This window comes from Argiope bruennichi, chromosome 2 (genome assembly GCF_947563725.1).
Source record: "Argiope bruennichi chromosome 2, qqArgBrue1.1, whole genome shotgun sequence".
Taxonomy (NCBI): domain Eukaryota; kingdom Metazoa; phylum Arthropoda; class Arachnida; order Araneae; family Araneidae; genus Argiope; species Argiope bruennichi.
This window is the reverse complement of record NC_079152.1, coordinates 98,906,746-98,933,309: the sequence shown is the minus strand read 5'-3', so window position 1 is coordinate 98,933,309 and position 26,564 is coordinate 98,906,746.

The following is a 26,564-nucleotide window of genomic DNA, read 5'->3' as shown; positions in this document are numbered from 1 at the left end:
GACAGGAATTGTATAGAAAAAAGGAGCTAAGTTTAATTTATGATTTCTTTTTTCTTGTTAAAAATTGCATTTGTGACTTTAATAGGACACATTTACATAAAACATTTTCTGATACTCTGACCATATTTATACGAAAGGAAAACTGAATAAGGAGTAAATATCTAACAATTTAGGGTCAAAAATGAGCACACGCATGCATTAATATTGAAAAGAAATATACGTGTACGTGTTGAAGGGTTAAAAATAAAGCGCTATTTTGTCATTCATTTGTGATATTTTCTGAAAATATTATGACACAAATACAATTGTAACACCAATTTAAATTCCAAAAATGATTTTTAACTATATTATTTTAACTGCTGTAATATTTTATTAAATATTGATAATTTTTCAAATGTAAATTTCAACATAATTTTCACCGTTGAAAAAAAATTGAAACTTCCATAATTGTCTCTTCAAAATTCGAAAGCGTGATTTTCTTCTGTTATTGAAAGCTTCTGTTTATTATCGCGCAATTTACATAAATTATATATAAAAAAAGTGGCAAAATCATAAATTCCTCCCTGGGGGAACACCTGAGATATGTCATCTTCAAAAATTATTTCGATGCTATTAAAATTAAATCGGGCATTTTCGATCAAATACATCTTATCATAACAAGAAAAGAAAATTAAATACAATTTCGATTTTTAAATATCTTAGAAATACATATTTTTTCTTTTAATGTGCATATATCTCTATATACCAGAAAATTTTAATTTTAGGAATTGAAATTTACTTTTTAGTAATGAATAAAAAATTACTCTTCGCAATTTAAAGAATTTAGCAATTAATGTATTTATAAAAATGTAATTACTAGCAGAAATGCATAGCTAAATGGCAAGTGGGATCCCGAGAAGAATCATAATGTAATTCTTGTGGATTCATTGAACAGAATATGTGAGTGGTTTAACCCCCCGGGATATTTTTTTTATAACTTAACTTTTCGAGTTTGGATTCGAAAGTTCGTATTTTAATGTTTTTATGTATTTATCATGATACTAAAAACAATTTACGATAATTTTTGCAAATTGTTTTTATATATTTAAATTTACTAAGAAAAGCATTGAAAAGTATTAACCATATAAAAATGTAATTTCAGAGCAAAGTCTATATTTAGTTATTAGAAAACATTAGCACAAAAGAAAGTGAACATTATGATTTCAGCCATTAATGCTCAATAACTCTACAAGCTTTAATCTTTGACATTTTCAAGATACTGACGATTTTACGAAGAGGCCAACAAGTGCCTCATTTCTGGGGCAAAACATTTCCTTTCAGGTGAATTGAAAGTGAGAGATCGCCTATTGTATCTACACCGCCCTGATATTACTCCTTTCGATTTTTTGAAGGTGGAAAAGTTTATACTTAGAAAGGGTCCTTGTTCCATCAAGTCCTGATCTTGAATTATTGAAAGCTAAGTGAAAAAATATTTCATGCTCCATACAAAATCGATTTCAATTCTACAAGCCATAAAGAAAGTACACTTTGAAATTCAGAATAATGCTTGGTCTTATTAAAAATTCTTTCAGGCATTTGAAGTTTGTACAAATTAACATATATCTAAGTATAATAATTTTTTACATAAAAAATTTTTGAAATCATCATCTTGCAATCAAAGAAAGGCGCTGCTTTCATATTATATAACATTATAAAGTTTTAACATAAAATCTGACCTATAATAATCAAGAAATCTTATATAATACAGAAAACTTTTGCCATCCTTTTGTATTGATCTTAGTCCTCAATATTGCATGTCTTTTGAAATTTATAAAATTTACCACGAATCCATATGGAATTCTAGTTTATACAATATTATTATATTTCAGTTATAAAAAAAAGTATATCGTGGTACTTTTATAATATATTTATTTATATTTTTTCAGTAGTTCATATAAATGTTAAATTTATTTTCTTCAGAAGGAAATAGGATTTTTTAAAGCCTTTTTATATTTACTTGGATTTTAACTGTTATTGCGGATCACATTTAGAAATGATGGCTTCAAATAAATTCTTTCTTATTTTGAGACATAAAAACAAATCTTTTATTGCATAAAAGAATCATTACCCGATCAGAAAATCTAAACTGCAGTGCTGTTTTTATATTTTCTATTTGCAATTTAGAGATTGATGTAACGCAATTCACATCCGCTTAATGTTCGTATAAACGGATTTTATCTGAAGAAAAAAGCAGTGTTTTTTCTTCTTTGTAAGAATGGTTTATTTATTCATATTCAGTATATAGCTTTGCTTATTTTGCATATTAAGAGACAATTCTATCTATACAAAGAATAAAGATATTATATTTATATTTGCCAAAAATTCTATTGGTATAGATATATTTTTCAATAAATTATTTTCTCTATATGAATGATATATTTATTTTATCGCCCTTATGAAATGTGTGATAACATAGATAAGATAGATTTACATCAAACTAATTATTTGTTTAAGTAATTTATATAAAATCATTCATTTTTTAAAACGTACATTGTGATATATTATTTTTGAAAGTATTAATGGAAGAAGAATAAGGTATGAAAATAAAGATTAGGAAACATATTATATGGAAAATATGTTTTTAAAGAAAATTCATAACTGCATATATGTATTAAAGGAAGTATACGCATAGGCATAAAAGTGTGTGTTTTAAAAAATTCAGTTTTGTTTCAAATTTTTAGAAATAATCTTATAATTTTTATATTCGCCTTTGTATTTTGAATAATTTGAAATATAAATATAATAGCATGAAAGAGAAAAAGGAAAACAAAATGCTTAGTAACTCTCAAAAAATATTATCGTGGTGAAAAATAAAGGAGTATATGAAACATCCAGTAATATTATATTAATCCGTTAAATGTCAAAAGAATAAAATTACGACAGCGTAATTTATACTAACAATTTCACTAATAAAATTATACCAACCTATTAAAAAATCATATTTACTATCAAGATTTATACCAATTTCTAATACCTTATTTAAAACCTTCCAAACACTATGCCACCATTAATAAACTGATACACTAGTGCATTTAATGATATCAGATTTATTTAAAATATTACACTATCGTATCGTATCTATTACACTATCGTACCATTAAATTATATAGGAATATTATAATCAATTAAACTGAGTTGAACAATACAATATTACATTTAACAGCAGTATTAAATTTATATTATTTTATATCCAATGTTTCCAAAATAAAGAATCTGGACCTGCTGAGATGTAATAACAATAAAAGAGAATAACTATCGAACCCACCAGCTCTTGAAAGTGTTAATCCCATTATCAAGGTAGAAAAAAAAACAGCGTGTAAAGCACTCCTCGACACATGTACTCGCATCCTTTTCACAATTCCACACGGAAGGAAAGAGGTCGAATTTTTTAAGATTTCTTATTTGGTTTCCTATTAGGACAAAACCATTGCTGGCTGTTTTTTTTTTTCTTTTTTTTTTTTCGTAGAATCTAAGTACGGTCGTACTTCTAAAAGATTACTTTTTTGATAAAATGTCTTTATTTGATTACTGACCTTTGACGTTATCGTAGTTTTTCTGATTAATTTTGACAGGGCATCCTTTTTGAAGATACACTGAAGTCTGCATCATTATTTCTCCATAGCTGTAAAATATCTGATAAATCATTGTGTGGTGTGTGTGGGTCCTTACAGACTCAGTGTGGGCGTCCTTAATCCTTTACAATAAAGGATAAAAGACGGATCTATAAAAACACGAATACACCATAGCACAAAAAAGGTGAGGCGCACACTAGAAAGCTCATGTAATAACAATAGCACACAATAAGCTAATCGCTATGAAACCACCACAACAGCACAAAGTGCTCAGAAAACTCGAGGGGAATTTACCCTCCAAAGCGAGATTTCGCTCAATTACTCACTTTCGATTCACTTCTCTGATTTATCTCAGAGTTTTAAAACATGCTCTAAATGTTTTGAAACAGGTATCGGATTTCAAGTCCTAATAAAGATTTAGTTAAGATTCTCTAATATTTGGGATCCTTCATTTTTGGGCGCCTCATATCGTTTCCAGGCCTGTCTCCAAGAACTTAATCAATAATATTTATGTGGTTTCAAATATGTAATAAAGAATGTGCACAACCTGGCCAAAGACACTTGAAGTTTCTAATTTCATAATGATGTTTTGTTACATTCCCAGGTATCTATTACAACATAAATCTTATAAAATTTGTTTGCAAATATATGGCTCATTAATATCTTCAGTGTATTTTCTTCTCTAATCTTTAATATGTTATAAATCGGACTACCGTTTTTCGTCTGCAAAGAAAGATCAGCAGAGGGAAGACCGTACAAATGATTTATGTATTACAGTGTCTCTTCTACTTAAAACTTCGCAACAACGTTTATAATCACTGTGGATATAGTAACCTAAAAATTGAAAGACATTAAACAAAAACTGAAAAGAACTTTCCGATGTCTCTCCCATTTACACGTCCTCAATCGGGCTTAAATTAGTATAACAATTCCAATCACATGAGTGGACAAAGCAACTAGAGATGCTACCTTGCTTCTACAGCACCCTCTTGCTTATTGAGATGTCAACGGTTCCTTCGCATGATTGTGCATGATTTATGGCAAGAAACCTGAGATCAAAGAATTAATAACAAGCTGCTTGCATTTAAACCTTCATTCGAATTGTGGCCAGCTCTGCTTTTACGAAGACTTTATGTAAAGCTGATAAGTCTCAGTGTAGAACATACGTGTTTTATGGACAAACATTTATTACTCGAAGAAAAAACTTCTACATTTCCTGTTTGCAATCCTGCTTTTAGCGCCAATCATATATTGACTGTGTGTCCAAATCTTAATAATCAGCTTAATCCTTCCTTTAAATGTTCGTCACTAATAACGTCAAACTTAGTGGGAGCACATCCTCATGAAAATATTTTTTCAGTTTTCAAGGGTCATTAGTTTTTACAGATATATTTGGTTTTACTTTTTTTTCCTCATAACATTTTTAATCTTTCTATCGAGTGAAATTGAGTTTTTCAATGTAATTTTTTAAAAATAACTTTTGGTACAATTATGTTTAACATAGTTTCTTACCCACAATATCTGATATTTTAACCCTAACCTCAGAACAGTTTAACCAAGATTGGCTCTTGAGTCATTAAAATTCACAACCAACCAACCAACTAACTAGTCAAAGGAGCATGTAGTGATATTATATCATGTCAAACCTCAGAAGGGTTTATAAACGTTTGGTGGCATTATCGAAATTCTCTTCATAATTTCTTGTAAATATTTAAGTCAAAAGAATTTATTAGCAATGGCCTACAAAATTAATATTTTATGTCCTTGTCTAGAACTTATCTAGGGCGAATCGTTCGGTTATAACAATCTCTTCGCATAAAAATTCTACCAAAAAAAACGATGTGACTTTGTTTATACTGATTGTGGAAGTTGAATTTTTCCACTTAATTAAAGTTAGTTTTCGAAAAAATACATTGCTCTATAAAATACTATGTATAGTAAAATAAATATTCAAAAAAGTCTCATGGTAAAGTTTTTGAGATTTTGTCCGCCATGAAACACTTTGTTCCAAACATTTCATATTAAAAAATTCTTTATTTCGAAAACATTACTTAAAGAAAAAAAAATCTTTCATTATAAATTTCTATTAAATTTATATTTCTAATTTTATGCATCCATCATTAAATATTCAAAAGCAAGGAAAACCGCTTTACGATAAAAACAAGCTTGTTGCCAAAGGCAGTGATTTGATGCAAGTGTTTTTTTTATTGCTATTATTATTATTATTATACATTCTTTTCAGACATCGATTTATATCTTACAAAATGTCGCAATTTTCTATTATAATGCAAATCTGCATTGTAGCATCCGTGGTATATAATAAGCGTAGAGTAAAGTATAGTAAACACTTTTCTTCCCCTGATCTTCACAATTTACATTATTCCTTCTATTTAATTCGAAATGAAATTCAAGTTCCAGGAAAATATTTTGAATTATTTTTACGTCTTTGTTTAGACAAATTTTACATATAAAGTGATTTAGGATTTCATTTTAAAATTGGAATGCTGGAGAGCACGAGATTTCTAAGGATGATTATTATAAATGATTATAAATCTAAAATTATCTGAATTACGTTCATATTCTCAAAAAATAATTACAAAATAAATGAAACTAATAACTGTCTTCCAGATAAAAAAATATTTTCCTGAATTTTTTTTTAAACGCTCTTTTTTCTACATGAAACAGCTACATTATTCCTTATTTGGTATTTTTTTAAAAATATAGCATTGTGAGAAAAAATAAAATCCCATTTCTAAATATAAAAATATAAAAAATTAATAAAATATAACTCAGAATACATGTTATATTTAATTTGCAATGAAAAATTTTGAATTTTCGTTTAATTGAAAAATTTAAAACTTTCTTTCAGTAATGTCTTAGGAATTTTGCAAAAGGTGCTGCAGATAAGAATTTTCGCTTATTCAAATATTTGTTGTGTGGTAAAAGTGCAGTTTTAAAAGTTTAGCAAATCGTGCCATTTTCTTTTAATCAGAAGGTATTTTTAGTTTATATTTACAATTTAATCGAATTCATGGCTTTTACATTCGTTAGATATGGTATGAAATGGACGAGAAAGCGGTTATATTTTTGTAAAAATTAAAATTAAACCGTCAAATGTTATTTATATTAAAAGTAATCAAAATCTATGTGTTGAAAATACTTTAACATTCACGATGAGAGTGCTTAAATTTGTCATTCTTATATCACCGGTTGAAAATAATTAGTCTTTCGAATTTTACATCCAAAATTTCCATAAAATTTCTCTGTAGATCGAAATAATTATTATTAAGTGAAAATATACAACTTCATTTGTTTTTCATTTATTATTAATTGATGTAAATTTGAAAACTTCTTTCCAAATTTATATCATTCAATACATAGAAAAGAAGTGATACTTATCATTGTTAGCACTTTGTTCTGTATGAACACTTCTTATCAACGATATTCCTTTCATCGAAGCCAGTTCTATTTCCAGGTGCGAGTAAGATGATAAGGCTATTTTTCTAGAAGAAAGTTTTGTGTCTCTGAAATAGAAAAAAAGTAATAATGAAAATGAAAATGAAAAGTAAGTTCACTGACGAAATAATTCACTTAATTTCAATGAAAAAAACACCATTTTATTACATCGGGAGAATGATTTCTGACTTAATTAAACTGCAATAAAAAGCAAGGAAATATTATTTTATATTTTCTATAATGAACTGAATTATTTTTGAAAGAACGTTTTTATGCTTGTTTATGGAAACTTCAGTCAGCAAAACATTATATCTCCTATATTCCTTTCCAAAGAGTTTTCTGTCATTTGAGTATATTTTGTTTAACTTCAGCATTATATCATCTAACGCTGATGAAATTATGCATGGAATAATTTTTAAAAACTGTACTATTAATTTTATCTATAATTTCTCATGTCCTTTATTTATTATTCAGAGTCGATTGTTGCAGTAGTTTTCCATATTTTGACCGTTTATTACAATACCAAATGAGTGTATTTTTATATCTCTTAATTTCGTTTTAAAATTATGAAGTCCACTTTCATCTATCTTGTAAGTTTCTAGTTTAAATTAATATATATATTCATTTTAAATTCGAAAACCCCTTGAATCATTATTTTATTTTTTAAGATAATCTAAACACATAAAGTAAGAATTTTATGAGGTTTTTTTTGTAGTTTACTTACTTTATTTTATTTTTATTTATTTATTTATTTTGTAGTTATACCAGTTATCCTTCGTCTACACGTCCCACATACGCTTGTCCAAAAATATATACCAGTTATATCTATTTCTATTTATAAAATTTATCCGCCTAAACTGAACTATTAAAACTAAAGTAATAATATCATTTTAATAACCGTACAACATTATGTCTGGAACATTTATTATTATATCAAACCGTCTTATAACATAAATGAAATCTGAATGACATAAGCACATAAAATAGATTTTTATCTTTTAAATTTAAAGCTACTTACAGTTAATTAAAGCTCAAATGTGACATAATTGTGATTCAATAGGTGAGTAAAATATTCTAAAAAATAGTAGACATTTTAAAATAACGATTAGATAAAATAGCAGAAATTTTAAAATAATGATTAGATAAAATAATAGAAATTTTAAAATAACGATTAAATAAAATAGTAGAAAATTTAAAATAACGATTAGATAAAAATAAATAATATATTGTTGCATTATCAGATAGATGTTCATAGAATAAACAACTGGATTCTACGTGAAAAACTTATTTACTCTTATCTTTTTTCATTTATTTGTTTATTAAATATACACTCAGCTTCCTAAATGATATTATTATGTTAAGTATAAAATTATATTCTTACAAATAATGTTTGCTAAAACATCTTTGAAAAACGTTTTGTCTCTTTATAATTATTTTCAATTACTGGGATTAAAAAAAGTAATTTTATTGTTTCCACGAAACTTTCTGAAACTCTCCAATCAAGGTCATATCTATCTCACCTTCCCTGTATGAAATTGTGAATCTTTTCTAAGGCAAGGTAAACAATAATAAGGTAAGGTAAACAGTAATCATGAAATATAGGTCTTTAGCGTGAATATAGCATTTCCATTCAATCTATGGAGAGAGTATGTGTTTTGGGTACTATTTTTTTCTCACTAATTAAAACAAAATTTAATATGGAACTATAGTTGTTGTTACAAAATCTTATACTGAATATAACTCATTTAATTCATTGCGATTATGAGTTATTGCGTTTACATGTATGCGGAAATATAGGTTGATAGATTAAATAAATCTTCCACGGATTTGACTCAAAACTTCATAAAAATCTTCATTTCAAATGCTAAATGTTGAACCAAATTTCAACTTTCTAGCTCTTTGCATTTTATAGTTGTCAAATTCATCAGTGCTTGAACTGATAGACAGATCTCCTATGACCGGAATTCTTTCAAAATTTGATAAAATTCTACAAATTCGGTTAATAGCCCATATTCCATAGTTCATCTGTTTAGTTGAAAGAGTTTTTGAGTTATCATATTCAGAGAAACAAGAGCCATGCCAAAACTATCAAAATAAGTTTTTCGAACTTAGTAAAATCTAAACCGTAAACCTTCATCCAAATTTCAATTTGAAATTTTTTGACGATTACTCAAGAAATAAAAATTCTATTTTATATCACATTGCTTACATTTTAGCTGCTATGAATGTATAAACACAACTGCATTGCAGTTTATTACACCACTTGGCTCTATTTTTCTTGGAAATTTTCACACCAAGAAAAATTGTGCAAACTCAAATAACTTTATTTCTTGTTGTTTTGCGGGAATTTCTCATTTCCATTTTTGAAATTGTTATAAATGACTAAAATGTTCAGTGCATGCAAACAATTGCATATAAATAATGTTATAAAGTATAAAGAAAAAATTTGGTTAAATTATCTTCTTTTGAGGGAAGAGTTACTGCCATCGTTTGCGCTTTTTTATCGGAAAACTTAAGCACACAGGAGTATCCCCTAAATAAGCAGAATAATCAAAATATTTAATTATCTTGCGATATCTTGAATAAGTTAAGTAACAGAAAACAGATGTCCCTGGAGTGTCTGGATAAATTGCTATACTATATAATAGTGTAAACAGCTTTAAGGAGAGTAATTATCTTCTTATAAGATTAATGATTGTCATTAAATTCATAAGAAGGGATAGATATTGCAGTTTGATAGAATTTATATTAATTTTTAAGATATAAATAAAATTAATGAGGCATTTAGTTTCTAATATCATAAAAAGTTGGATAAAATTTTGATATAAGCTTGGGAATAGAATTATCTTCAAATTAATATTATTTATTGAAGGAACATTATAAATTTGAGAGAATAAACAAATCTCTAGAATTTAAATTGTATGCTAATTAACAGAATTTTGATAAAAATTAACCGGGAAATTGGCTATAAAATATTTTTTTAATACATATAATATTAAACTTTAAAAAAATCTTTACTATGCTAAAGTCACCAACAAAATGCCAATTTTACTCATCCAACGCAACATCACTATCATTTAAAAAAAAACTTCCGAAACTTAATTTATTTGAAGGAAATGATGATTCGTTGTTTGGTCATGAAAACAATTTTTGTACTTATATTGACAATATTCTTCTCGATACCACATCATTTTTATTTTATGACTTTTGACAGGAATTCTTGCATTTGACGAGGGAAATTTTGTTTATCTTCACGTTATTCTGTCTAAAAAAGACTTCAGATTAAATTATCTTTCATTAAATGCATTTATAAAGAAAATTTATTTATATCAGATTAAATGGATTTTATTTTCCGTTTTATAGTTGTACATTTTTACAAAGGCGATCTGTTATCTATATATATAAGAAAATAACGCTATTATTTACATTTTTGATTGAATTATTTCCAATAAAGGCAGATTTGCTATTATTATTTGCATCACAGATGGTATTTGAAGAGATTCTTTCTATCAAACTCTTCCACAAAACCTTAGATATAATGGAATAATATGTTGATCTATACATAAATTTAGTTTGAAGGAACTATTTCGACAAGTGTAAAAGAGAAATCTTTGAAGACTCAGGGATAATAATCGTACAGCTGTTTACAAAGGGAAAAAATTGAATCGTCGAATAATACAAAAATTATGATCAGAGCTGTGATGACCTTAGCCCAAGATGAAAGTGAGAAACTCTAAAAGAGTAAGTGTAGATCAACTCAACTCAACTATTAATTCAAGAAGTCGAAGACATCAGCTGTAAATGGGTCGATTACATAAGAGCAAAATACTTGGTTGTTGATAGGATTGATATTTATATATATATATATATATATATATATATATATATATATATATATATATATATATATATATATATATATATATATATATATATATATATATATATATGAATGAATGAACGAAGTGTCTTTTACAGTTCAAAATTATGAAAAAATAAGGACATCTTGAAAATATGGTCTGATTGTCATTTGTAACAAAAATTAATATAAAATTAGGTCTTATTTTAGAAGAAACATGATATATATTGTATAGATTGGGTAACATAATATGAACATCAGACCGATGATTTTAAGAAAATCCTTTGTATACTCCTATTCTCTACCGTTGAAATATGTCTCCTAGCAAGTCAGGACGTACTCACAAGAGTATATTACTATCAGTAATAACAAATAAATTTTAAATAAATTTCGACATTAAAACTCCATTGTAAGCAGTCTCATAGATTTTAAAAGAAGCAAGATTGTATGAGCTCAAACAGCTAGAGTCTTGTAAAATAAAAAGTATCTTCGTTAATATAAAAATAACATTCATCTTATATCAAACAGTAAATTTCAAGCACAAATATTCCAAACGCCAAAATAGATTGATAAAATAAAAGACTTATAAGCGGATTATGGTAAAGGAGCATAAAATGACAATATAATCTGATAATATCTGAGATGAATATACAACTACAAGATGCTGAAGATACAAAAAATATTCTGCGTGACCGCAAGTAATAAAGTTTCACTTAAAAGCATTTTTACTATTATCATTATAAAACAGTTTATTGAAAGAGCTTTCGATAAGACTATTAATTACATCAAGCATTGCCTTGAAAAGCAATAATAACATTGCAAATATATCAAATGGACACAGCATCATTGGAAAATATCATCAAGTTAGACAAACTTTCATGCGCATTATTTCAGATCAATGGACTTGTTTACTTTTGGAAAATACTAGCAGAAGTGTATTTCATTGGCTACTCTAGTCCCACATTTAAGAACGGCTGGGATTCAGGATGTTCTTGAGAACGATGCTGCACTGAGGTCTCGAACCACGTGTTGTTGTGCATGGGTAGATTTATATCATCGATCTATTTGACCATCTTCATTGAATGATAAACAGTATTCCTTAATAAACTACCTGTATGTGAAGATAATAATTCCCTCATTCACATTGCAAGCATTCCCCAAGGCAGAACATGATATACAAAAACTCTTGTGGCTTCCTCAGTCATCTGATCTGATTAAAATTCAACTATTAAGAAACATATTGATGGGCAATCGGTTCTCGGTTTCAGAGAAATTTTATCATTCCTTTATATCACAGTTAGAGATTGCAATATCGGACTAAAAGTTCGATACCGGTATTCAATAATTTTAGATCTTAATACCGGGATACTGTTTTTAATACCGGTAGTAGAAATTTTAGAAAAAGAAAGAAAAGACAGGTGTTTCTTTGTTTTATTTGCCAGTTTTATTAGAGAGTGTAAGTCCTATATTAAATTTTTTTCTGAATTAATATTTATATTTAAATAGCGTCTATTTCTTAAACTTGTCCATTCATCAATTGTAAGACTAAATTTTTCCCATTTACTTTTAATTGTATTAGCTCGTGTTTCAAAGAATTGCGAACACCGTTACTGTAGTTTATAACAGTTCTTCTTATAATGTTAATCGATGTTGGTAGATTTTTAAAACCTCTGGCGGATAGTGATTTTCTTAATTCAGTAGAAGTGCAAAACACTCGAAATGACAAACCAACTAACGCTGTCATTTTACTTATAACTTCATTCAAATTATTTTTTTTTTCAAATAGTTTAAAATCCCTGATGTCTTGGGCTTAATTTTGCATCTTCATTGCAATTAGATTCGTTCCTCTTTAACAAATTTGTATCATGTTTCTTTTTTAAATGTGTATGGAGTCCGCTTGTACTTCCTTTCTCATCATATAAATAATGAAACCAAACCGAAGTATTATATACTGATTTTTTATGTTCTTTAAAGTTATTCTTATTCATTATTATGGGTTATTATTTATGATAATATATATAATAAATCTGAAAAATATTTTGAACCCTATTTGCATATGATATGCAAATACAATGTGAATAACAAACTCAACAATTAAAAAAAATATCAAAATATTACACACTTTCTATACAACTTCAACCTTGTTTTCACAGTTACAAATATCACACTACGAATCATGCTGGTATGCAGTATCGCTCGGAGCTGTAATAGGGTAGTTTTGTCCCACATTCTTGGATGATTCACAACTAGTATTTTATCACTTCTCTTGATTGTACAATGCAACTTTATATTCACAGTCTAATTAATTTCGCCTGTTAGGGAAACATAAAAACAAAACGTATACTAATTTGCTATGTTGGCGATCCCTGAACATATAGTGGAGACAATTTTAAAAAATGTCTAGTAAATACCGTAAAAACGGTATTTAAACTTGTGAATACCGGTATTACAAAATTGTACAAATGGCTATATAATACAATTGTTCAAATGGTATACCGGTATTGCAATCCTTAATCACAGTAAAAGGTACAATTTTCTCTGATAGTTGTGTTTGATTGATATTTGATTGAAATCCCAAATGAAACCAAATTGCAGTTAACACAATGGAAATACCATCTGATTATTAATAAACGTTTTGTTTCGGTTTGACAAGTATTTAAATTATTTTGCCCTAATAACCAATAATATACACTGAAAAATGCAGCACTTAACCAATATTCTTTCTAAACATTCCTTTAAACAAATTTCCTAACACTTTAATACACGCATTTACAATTATAAATATAAGATCATTATAATATAAAATGCATTTAATAAGCATTATTTACAATGGAATTAACGTATTTCGATTATATAATTTAGAATGAATAAATAATAATCATTCTAAAATTCTACCAAAAATTCTGATGCCACAAAAAGGAGCACTTTCTCCCTGCCGAAGTATTCAGGTCAAGAATGATTGTCGTCAAAATAGCTTCTACGAGAAATAGGATTGAGTTCTAATGGAACGGGAATCAACTATGATACCGGAAGTCTCTCATTCTCATATTTCGGTCGTGCCTAATGGTGTACCTATACCGGAAATAGTTTCAGGTTTTGGTGCGTGAATTTTTTTTATAATTCTGAAAATTCAGGAAAAGCTTTTTCAAATACCTTGAAATAACAAAAATAAAAATAATTAATAATAACAAAAATAAATAAATAAAATGAAAATTATAAAACATGTATTGACAAAACTAAAAAAATTATAACAAATAATAGCAAAAGAAGAAATCTTCTTCGTATTTCATTATTTCTTACCGCAAAAAACTTTGAAAATACCTGTTATTTTAAATCACAGATTTGTTTGTTTATTCAAAATGCCAAGACCTAATATCTGAATGTTTTTAAATTATGCATTTTTAAGTAAGATATGAAATATGTATAAGCAGAAAAAGAGACAATAATTAGTTAAATGTATTACCTAACCTATCTGAATTTCATATTCGATACAATCAGGAAGTTAGGCATGTATATTAAAGGAAACATACTTTGCATAAGAAATCCTTCTACTTTGCAATGTTTTGTCCGCTGGCGAACAATGCCTTTTAAAATAAAATTTTATTCTTCAGATATAATTTTGGTTAGTATGTTTTATGAATTACTTGAAAAAAATGTAAATTACATTATCGGTAAATTGCATTATCGTAAATTGCATTCTAGAAAAACATTTTAAATTTGCTTTAATTTTAATCTATTGTAATCCATTTTGCTGTCGAAATAGCACAGCTAGCTTAGCAATTCAGTTATTCAAGTTCCATCTGAAATGTTGCTGACACAATTGTTTTACTCTGAAATGAAACTTTTTTCGTGTTCCAGTGCCGAAAATCTTTTTCATGTATTCGATTTTGTATTATACATGCTCGCCTAAGCTTAAGCAAAATGAGAAAGGGATGCAAAAGTAATGAATTTCACAGTGCATTCGCTTTCTCTTCTTCCGTTTGTCGAAATCTATTTGCATTTTCAATTCTACTCTTCGAAATTGCACTTTTGTGTCTAAAACTAGATTTCCGGACACATTCTGATCGTCACAAATAACTGTGAAAATAAAAAAAAAATCAAACACTCTTGTCTATAAAGCTGTAATTAAATAACTAAAATATTTAATATGATCTGAATATAACTTTGTTACAGAGACAATCCAATTAAAATTGTAGCATTAAGATATGATTTTAATAAATTTGATTTTCGATAATTTATTGAGCTTTCAAAAAGATAAACTGCAATGAATACTCATGAAAAACAGTCATGAAATATTGATAATTATATACGCGCTAGCAATCGCAAATAATTTTATTGCAAACGGTTTTTCTATTTATTTATATTTTTTAAATAAAACACGCTCATTTTTGTTTTTGATTTATTTAACTGTATTATTTAAAAAGCTAAACTGTGGTGGCAACGTTATATTTCATTCCAGAGATAAAATAACGTAATTACATGGGCTAACGACGCAATAAATATAGTTTATTTCACAATCTAGAGTAATTTTTTTTTTGATATTTTTTACATATTTAGAGTTAGTTATAGTTATCAGTTATGAAAAGTACTTATATGTTTGAATGAGTAAAGAATAAAATAAATTTCCAAACCATAAAATAAAGTATGATGTAAAATTAAGAACATTTTGAAAATTTCAAGTAAAAAAAATACAGAATTTTCTTATTTTTATCCAGTTTTTCATTAATATTAGTAAATAAGTCTTTAAATGAGGAATATGAAATTGACAATTTTAAATTTTAAAAAATGCCATTATCCTAAACAAAGGAAATTAAGTAATTTCATAAGAAAAAAATTAAATGTTCTCTTGCGATTTTATAACTCCCTAGAGAATGTGCAAAGAAAGTTGGCTCTTTCTTTGTATTACGGTTGTGCTGTAGATTAAATTTAAATATGCTAAAATAACTGGAAAATATCATTTTTCAAAATCATAGAAGTATATTGTGAAATTTTCTATTTACAGAATATATCAATTGTTAATTGACTCAATGAGAATATCAATTTGAATAAAGGTTTTTATAACATTACTACAATTGCAAATTAATTTATTTTAAAAAATATACACTGTATATATTTTAATATGTATATATTTAAATATTTGTACATATTTAAATATTTTAACTGTATTTCTTTTATTTTATTGTAAGACGAATAAATATGGCATATTATAACAAATATAATATTCAGTCAATCATTATTTTTTAACAGGATATTTTCAGTTAACTTAATTAACCATCTATGAAGCATTAGTGATAGACAATTAGCAGAAATCTTTTTCTGGACATGTGAATTGAAACACTTCTGGTAAATAAAATAATTTTAGTACACTAGACGGGTTTCAATTACAGCGTAATTTGTCATAAAATTTCCCTACCGAAGAATGTCTTCAACTGGTTTAAAATCGTTAATGATCCTACCAGCTGCTTTAACTCCTATTTCTATGTCTATTATAAACGTCCTTTTATTTGAATAGAAACAATTACTTTTTCGAAGAGACGGTCTGGGCATTAACACTCTTCGGGAAAGAGACGCACTTTTGAAATTACTTTATTCTAATGGTAGAATTAAACTTATAGTCTTGACTTTACGATACGTTTTCAATGCTTCTTTCAGTTCTTTGTACCAGTAAAATTTTAAGCTGAATACGAGAAATATTCCTGTTTTTAACAATTTGAATATTATTAAAAAATATTTATATTTTTTAATGTATTCAAGATTCCATGATTATGATTGCTCATTTTTATAGGCTAATAATTTAAATTGATTTTTCTTTTAATATTCTCGTATTAATTAAGATGCACAATACATTTAGTTATTACCATTCACTTGACGTAATAATAATAAGTTATATCGTGCTTTACCGTAAAATAAAGATAAAATTGATTTTGATATGTATGTTCAAGTATAATTAATATTTCTAATGTTAATGTATTTTGAAAAATTTATAAAATATATTAATGTACCATGATATATATATATATATATATATATATATATATATATATACAGAATTTATAGGTTGATTTTTATACTAGTTCTTAACCTGTATATTTAAAATGCCCTAGAAAACTGTGTGATGAAAATCACGCAAGCCGATAAAAAAAGGGCCAATTTTACCCATTGTCATTTTTTTTTATTTTTCATATAATTGATAAATTTTAAATTATATTGTCTTCTATATGCCTTCATATATTGTAAAAATAAATATGATTTAAAAAGTAAAAAGTAATATGCTTTTTCAAGAATATTATTTATTGTAACATGTAATTTGAGAAGAAAACGTATCTTTGCAACGCATTTAATTTTTTCAATGACAATATATTTTGAAAAATTTCTAAAACATATCTATATATCAAGAAAAATATCTGCAAAATATGTTGGCAGTTTTTTATACTAATGCATTCATTAGAAAATTTAATTTGAGTGCAAATGAAATGCGGTGTCGTAGACCGCACCTCCCCAGTTAAGTCCTAAAATTTCACCTCCCCAGTTAAGGGTTAAATAAATATGTTTAGTTTACCAAAATTGTTTCTACATTAGTTTAAACTGAAACATTTCTATTTTTCAAAGTACATTCCATTCTTTATGTGAGATAACAGAAAATTTAAGCAATGTATTGCTCGACATCTGGAAAAATGTAAGGCTTTTAAAATAGTACATACCTCTCAAAAATAATTTGTTGAGTAAGCTATCAGCAATGCATCACATATGTATCCTGTTTACATTAAGTTCCAAAATGATAAAAAATTGACACAATTAGCCTTATGTTTAGTTGTTTATAGAAGTTTCAATAATGATATAAAAGTGTTTACAGCGTCTATTCTAGTTTGGAACCCACATAAGTACTTGGAACTACTCCCAGATTCTATCATAATTACACTAACGAGACCGGATTCACTAGCAGGGCCACTTATTACTGGATCTCAAGTTCCCCTTCTATTAAGCCTATATAAACAGGCGAATCACGAATGAGGAACAGCTTTCAAATAATGATGTTGAACACCTCATAGGAATGCTCATTTAATTCACACGCATAAGATATACGTAGAAATTATATACCTCTGAAATAGTTATGTATATGATAGAATTACTTCAGTACAATTTAATTAATTCGCTCAGATGGAATAATATTTAATGGACTGAACCTTCTGCAGTGTTTGAAATGTTTAATGGGCTTAGTATATTGAATTTTCGTAATGGAATTAATGTGTATAATGATATATCTCATTGCAATAATTAGATTTATTAAAATTTCATCGCTGCCATCTGCGATTTATGCACTTTTATTAAACTTAATACTTTAAAGCTTACTATCACATTATGATTTTTTACAATGATTACTGCTTTTGTTTTTAATATAGAAATTAATATTTGTATTCAGTTAAATTGAATTTAATTGAATTGAGAAATTATTAAAACATTATCTCTTTAATGTATGTAGTTAAGTGTTCTACATAGAAAATCATTTGACATGGACTTTATATTTTGCAAAATTGAAGGCTGAAAAATTGCACTTGGAAGCCATTTTTTTTTAAAAGTAAAATTAATTAAGAATATTTTTATTTTAAGCTTTAAACTCTGTTTAAATTTATATTTTTAATAAATTATTCGTAAGGTATTAGTTTTTCCTGTACACTTTTATTTAATTTGATTAATTTCATGCTTATAATGGGGGAAATTTGATATTGATTGCATTATTTCCTTCTATACTAGGGCTTGAAATGTTGTACATTTATGTATTTTCTATGTCAATGAGGTATTTAATTATCTTCAGAATTTAACTATAAGTATATCAATTACGTTTATATTTTTCTTTCTTACTAGGTGTTACATCTGATTGTGAATATAAGATAAAATAATATGAAAATTTCAAAATTTTTACTGTAATAGTCATAGACGGCACATGTTTAAGCATATGAATCCTAAAATATATTAAATTATAAAAACAAGTTTTATAAAATAGTAATCATGGTTGTATAGAATATACCACGAACCTTTTAACAATAAATATACAAATATTTTTATTAAATATTTCTTTAAGAATTACTTAAAAGATTTAAACAGTGAAAAGAGCTTAACTGTGTTATTTACTTTCGATTTAAATTAGTAAGACGCATTTCATCATTTGTCTTTATATTGTGAATGGTTATAATGATTCATATCATGAGCTTCGAGTCTTAACCTCGGAATAAATATAAAAAAACCATATTTATTTTTAAATCCAAGAATTTCTAATTTTCTTGTTTTAAAAATATTATTATGTTAATGTTTATTCTGTCTTTTGTCATTGAATTTATTTCAAAATTATCCATCAATTATCAAATATGAACGTTATACTTAATTTGAAATAGATCTAGAAAAAAACCCATATAATACAGAAATAAAAAATCTTTTTTAAATTGCGAGCTTTGGCGATTAAATTCTTCTTGGATATTTTTATAAAATTATTATAAATACATTGTAGCTCCTTCAAAGATAGAATTGACATTATTCCTTCTATGTTTACTCTGCTATTTTAAGTGATTGTTGAAGCTGACTTTACGAGGAAATCTAATCCCTCCATGTTTATCCAAAGTAAATTGAGAAAGTACCATCATGTTTGTTCTCTTCTAAGCTTTCCTTTCAGAAAAGAGATCCAATATTATTCGAATTGCCTTATACTTCTAAGCAATGACTATGGAAGAAAGGCATAAAACTGTTGAGAATTAAAATCGACATTAAAAAGTGATATCACTGAAAATTTTCTCTTTTACTTATTAGCACTTATACTAGGAGAATACTAAATATGCTAAGCGACTATCTTGAAATAACCTTAATTTTGTTTAAAAGAACGTATCGCGAGTAAGTAAATAAAATAATGAACCTGCCTATATATGTTCCATGATTTCAAGTTTACTGTAAGTAAGAAAATGTACTTGTCAATCATAACATTTAAAATTATTGAAAATAGAGGGAAATTTGCAAAAGATTTTTAATATAAATACAATTTTTGTATCATTAATGTTATTACTGTTATTCTCAGCCTTAAAAATACAACACTATTGTTTTCCAAAATCTATCTCATACTTAAAGAAAAAGGGATATTATAATGAAAGTAATTATAAAGTGATAAAATTTTAATACTAGAGTAGAGATAATTTGTAATGTAAAACGCTTTTGATATAAACATTAAAATGATTAGTTATTCGACATAATTTGAAGCTAAATTTTTAAGACTATTAAAGCTATTAAAATGGACTCAAAATGGATAAAATCTCATAAAATATTGAGTAAAATCCAATATTGCACACGATTTCCCTATTGTACAAGATATTGTATAAATGAAAAATGTAAAAAAAAGTTCTCAATTTATCTTTTTTAAAAAAAGTTCTTTTGTTTTGAAAACGCATTGACGGTTTCACTATGTATTCTAAAAAATGTATCGTACAAAACAACTAAATTGAAAATAAATTCATAAGCCTTATTTAGATAAATATAAAAAAGGAAAAGCCAATATAAAAGAATTAACTCCAAAACTGTCTTGAGACTCTAAGTTGTCTTGATATTTCTTTATATTTGTTTCCATTCTAATTTTTTATTAATCAATTTAAATTTTCATTTAATCTAAATTTTATTGTTACCCAGCATACAAATTTGAATGTCCATGTTTAATTTAAGTATTAAGATGCTTTAATTAAACAAAATTAATTTGTAACATAATTATTTTCCTATTTTTCTTCTTCCCGATATAAAGCGCATTCCAGTTAAAGAAGTATTCAAATTTTTAAAAAATAATAATGTGCATATTGTTATATTCTGATATTTATGTCTAGCAGTTACGATTTATTAACAGTTCTATTATAACTGTCAATTAAATCTGAAATTTCATTGCACTTTTACAATTTGAAATCATGATGTTTTAATTAATTAAACTGATTTTTTAATTTTATTACTTCGAATTTTCTTAAAAATCATATATTTTCTATAAGGTTACTTTTATTTATGAATTCATTGTTATCTATTTAATTTTAGCATGAAAACTCATACTTAATAAATTATTGATAAAAAAAGCGAATAAAATCATAAAAATCTCATTCCGAAATCATTTGTCACAAGTTTGTTCAGATATTGCTCATTTTGATAATATTGATATTTTTTATGATGAATATCAATTAATACAAATATTTTACTTACACAATTATTTAAACTTGGCTGCATTTTTGTAATTTCAGTGTTGCGATGTTTTTAATTAAATACAATAATTACTCAAATTCGTTTATTTTTGAATTTCTTAATTGTCCAATTTTTACTTTTATAAAATTGGACATTTTTTACCATATTTTTTTTATATATAAAATAGTGATTCACATGGAAAATTATTTTTATATATGTTTTTGATACCTAAGTAATATACTAGTCATCATTAATTTTTATATAAATATTTATGTCTAGAAAACTAATATTTATACATCTCCTTTTGAGCTAAATTTTACTTTTCTCTACCAAACATTATATCCATTTGTCAAAACTAGATTTAAAGAGGCAGTTTCCTATCTTATAGTCTGAAATAAATAAATTTTGCAATAAATCTTGTAACTTGTCTTTAAAGAGTTTTTGCTTATGTCTTTGCTTAAATTATTCTTTAATTTGCTTTGAACAGCTTTCGAAGAGTTCATTAATTATTAAAATTTTCATCCTATATTTGTAACGTTTATTAACACAATATAATTAATTAATTAGAAGAACCCACATCTTCTTAGGATTTGAAGTACCTGAAGAAAAAATTTTGACAAATTTCTGCAATGAATGAATGACACTTAAGCTTTGGCCACGGACTTTCAGCTTTTTCAATAACAATAGAAAACTTGGAGAAAAGAATACTCGGTTTTTTTTTCTTTTTAGTAACTCGATATGTTTTAGATTGAGAGTTCTGGAGTTTGGAAAGCAATTTTGAGAAAAAATTTTGCAAAAAATAATATTGCATGAAAGAATGTATGCATAAACACTTTTTTTAGATTAACCATAAATCTAAACTCAGAATTTATTACGAAAAAATATTTTAGTTTTGAAGAAGTAATTATAATAAAATAAAACATCAGTTTAAAAAAATCACAGAAAATACAATTATGGATATTTTATTGCGAAAATAAAACAGTTAAAAAAGGAAACTAAATTATCCCTTAATAACTTCAAAATAAAAATTAAATGTTGCCTAATGTTTTAAAATCTATATTGCACATACATTTCAGGATTAGTTTTGAACATATCAACATGAATAACATTTTTTTAATTGCATGATAAACTTGTTTTGTTACATTAACCAAACAAGTTTTCTATCTGGAAATGCATGCCTTCAAAATGACGCTTAGAGAAAAAGTGTTACACTTTTAAAAAATATATATATAATTGTTGTAGATCGATATTTTGCAATTAGAAGAAAGTCTTCTTCGACTTCTTTTCTTATTGTGTTAAAATAACAGTTAATTACATTATGTTAAAATATTAGTCAAACTTTTTTATCATAGCAAGATAAACATTTTGAAAATATTCCATCGAAAAGATTTCGTTTATTTTATTCAATATAACAATAGAAATTTTGGTGTAAAGATTGCCTTGTAAAAAAATCCATTTATGTTCCAAATTCATCTATTTTGTTAATTGTTCCTTTCCCTAATTCAATTATCACGCACAATCATAGTCTTTATCACAGTCTTTCCTTTAATATATATAGTAAAAACATACAATGTTTATAAAACGATCGCATAAATGAATACATTTGCCAAACTTGTTTCGTCTTTTAGTTCATGTTATAATTCAAAAAGTGTATTACGGATTATAGGAATCTAAGTCATGAATATTCATGGAATTCTTGACAAAATTTCTATTTCCATACTCCTTTTATGAAAAACCAAAGTATCAGCAACATATTTAAATATTTACCTTAATCAAATTTCCTCAGGAAATGCATATTTCAGAATAATTTTTATTTCAATTGGTATGGAGCTAATTTATCAACAAATTTTTTTTATTTTTAAAAATAATTATTACTAAGAGTAAATTTATATACGATATTTATCATTTAATTGTGGGTTCTATTTCCTAAAGCATTTTTTCTATTAACTTTTCCCCTTAAAAAAACTTTACACTTCATGTAAAATATAGATCAAAATTTATATTGGCTCTTGCTAATTAGAATTTTTTCTCCTAAACATTTTTTTATACTTTACTTGGTTAATCTAATTTATTGATTTAACCGTTGAAAATCTAATTTCTTACCATTTCTGAAATTTCTTTTAAGATGTATGATCTTTCTGAAGGCCTTTGTTTTTATTTTTTTAAATAATATTTAATTGTTTATCAGAGATAAATTTCATATCTACGAAATTTCTCAATGCGTTACCTTGATTGTTTATATCCTAGTACTTTGTAAAAGAATTTAATTTGTATTTTAGGCAATTTAACTTTAGCTAATTGTTTTTAAAATGCGAAATTGACCTACAAATCTGGAGGCAGTTTAACAAAACCACTTACATTTACATAACTTGTAGTTTTGAAGTTATCACGCTTATATACACACACAAATAAAAGAAACTACACATTGACAGATATCTTAAAGATTTTAAGAATTTACAGTTTTTACTAGATCGTTCTAAAATTGATTTGTGCTAATGCGGAAAACGATAGCCAGTGAAAGTGATGATATACATAAGTCTACAATTCTAGAAATAAAGTCATACGCCAGATTTCATCTATCTAAATTATGTTTTGTCTTGTTGTGCATACCAATGGTTACTTAGCCTATTAAAGAATTTGAGTCGATAGCTGATTTGAAGTACATATTGCTTGATATAAAGATAGTGTAATAGCATTTCCTAATAGCACAAACATACGAACAACATTAAATGATGAAAAACAATATTTACAATATTATAAAATGTTGTTAATTTTTGAATAATATTATACTGCTCTAATAATTTGAAACAGGATGTATTTAGCTTGTTATATCCAGACGGAATCTGTAAGAATTACCGATAGGGTGATATGCAATCGAATATAAACCCAAAAATGGATTACTGATACTAAGAGAAATCTAAAATACAGAAATTCATATTAATTTTGAAATTAGATTCTTTAATGAATACAACACTTTTTCTTTGTACGAAGAATATTGATATAACAACTGAAAAATTTCCAAAAAGCTCCCAATCGAACTGTATCCTTCTACAATTTTCCATATTTTCCATTTGAATAAGATCTTTTTGCAATACATAACAAAACACCTCTTGTTATTTAAATTTTGCAATTTTTTTGACGAACTGTCGTCAGTTTTAGCCAACAGATCCCACTGTACCAAAACAAAATCTCCTCTGACACCCATTTTAAATTTCTGTTGTATTTTGATACTTGCAAATTTATAAAAATTGCTTATAGGATTAATTTTTCGAGCAAAATATGTATTTATGAAATTAAAATAGGATAGTTATTACGTAATTCTGAGATATAAAGGATTTTTCTTTCTGTTATGACTAATTTCATACGATTTTTCACACTAGAAATCTGAAACTGGTTTTATTCAGCATATTTCCCTTGCTTGAAATTGCTTTTGGCTAACATAAATTACAGTACCAAAATTATTCACTTCCGTTTGACATTTCTCAGTTTTCAGTACATTTACCTTCTGGTATTGGACGATCAATTTTTCTCCGTTCATTTTTCAAGGCAAATAGTTTTATATGTAAATACCTTCTTTGGTGTCATTCTTTAACTGATATTTGGAAAGTTGTTGGATATTGTGAAACGGAAATTGAATTGATAATCAAAATTCAAATGTATGTGGACTGATTTTAGATATTGTAAATACTTCATTGTCGCTTGCAGATGTGAGGTAAAATATTTTATATAACTACTTCCTCATGTTTTACATGAAATAATAAAAAAAAATTCTTAAATTCTTTTGAATTTATCCCGTTTTGATATTTTTATTACTCATTGATTTTAAAATACGCACCAGAAGAAAAAAAAGTAGGAAAAAATTTTAAGACAAATAAGATTTTAAGATAAGAAAAATTCTATTACAATTAGAAAATTTCATATCTACGATATACTTAAACAGTGAAGTACTGTAATATTCTCTAAATTCAGAAAGCTTAAAACTGTTCCTTTGATACAAGAATCTAATAACTAATAACACTTTTTTATTTTTGTTCTGAAAAATAAGTAAATTCCCGTTTGTCTGCTTTTGAAAATCTGAATGAGAAGAATGAAAAAAAAATGGTAAGATTCCTGATATCTTTATATTTTTAAACTTTCAATTAGATTTCTACGATAATTTATATTGGAAACATAATAATTGTGTATAAACATCATAAAAATAAACATTCAAAAATATGTTTCAAGCAAGATTATGCGAAAATCTCATGAAATTTCGTCATTTTTATTCAGCAAATCTTTCAGAAACAATATTCATTTTGAATTTCTAATCAAGACTTCTTGAAATTAAATTAATGTATTCTAATTTTAACACTAACATTTAAAAGAAATACGTAATCAGTTGTTGTTGTTGTTTTCAAATGAACACACTAATCCACATCTTTCAATAATATATGCTCTGAGAAGAGAAATAAAAATATCCAAAGGAGATAAACCAATTTAGAAGTTGCAAATAACAAACCAAAAAAAAAAGTAAAGAAGGTCATGGAAAAGTAAATGAAAGAAACTTCAAGACTTGTAAGAAAATCCAATTCCTGATGGCAGACTGCCTCCAGGGCAAGTTGAGCTTTAATTAAAATATTGGAGTTTAAAGCACAGATGTCGAAAGAAATAACCCCTTCGCTCTCTTCATGTCGTCGATCTGATTTTAAAAAAAGTGTGATGTTTTGGATTTGTTACACAGGAAACGAATTCAGTTTGTTTCAGAGAGTGAATTTCGATTTTCCATCGGAATGTTAATTCAGTTGCTGCAGCTAAACTAAACTTCTCGTTTGCCACTGAAACACTGGGGAATTTTTAGACAGTTAAGATCTAGAAAGACTGATTAAAACTACACGAAAGCGGAAATTCGAGAAATTAGCTTAAGCCTTATCTCAACTATTTCAAAGATTTAACTGTGATTATGAAATTTCATTGAAAATTATTGAAAAGTTAAAGAAAGTTTAAAGAATTGAAAGTTTAAGAAATTTCGGATTTATTGTCACAAACATTATAAAATGATGATATTAAAGCTAAAAGTATCTTTCTCTGTTATGCTTTTAAGGACACTTGGTTTATTCCAGATATTTTAAAATACAGAATATTTCTTCGTTCTATTTAATTTACTAAATATTTTAATCATTTTGGAATAAATTTTTAAAATCTAATGCGCAATTTAGTAATAATAGTGCTACTATAGACTGTGAGTGGCCAGTTCTGAGCTGAGAAATGAGCTAATAACATGAATCCGAAACCGAAATATAAAATTTTACTAAATTTTGACTTATATGCGTGTTCTTTGTTCATATTTTTTAATGCCTAATGTTCATCCAAATGCTTATAAAGAATTATCTTTTCAGTTACAAATTATTATATTTTTTATACACTAGCCACTATTGGATATCAAATTGTTCTACAAAAGAGTTTCATAT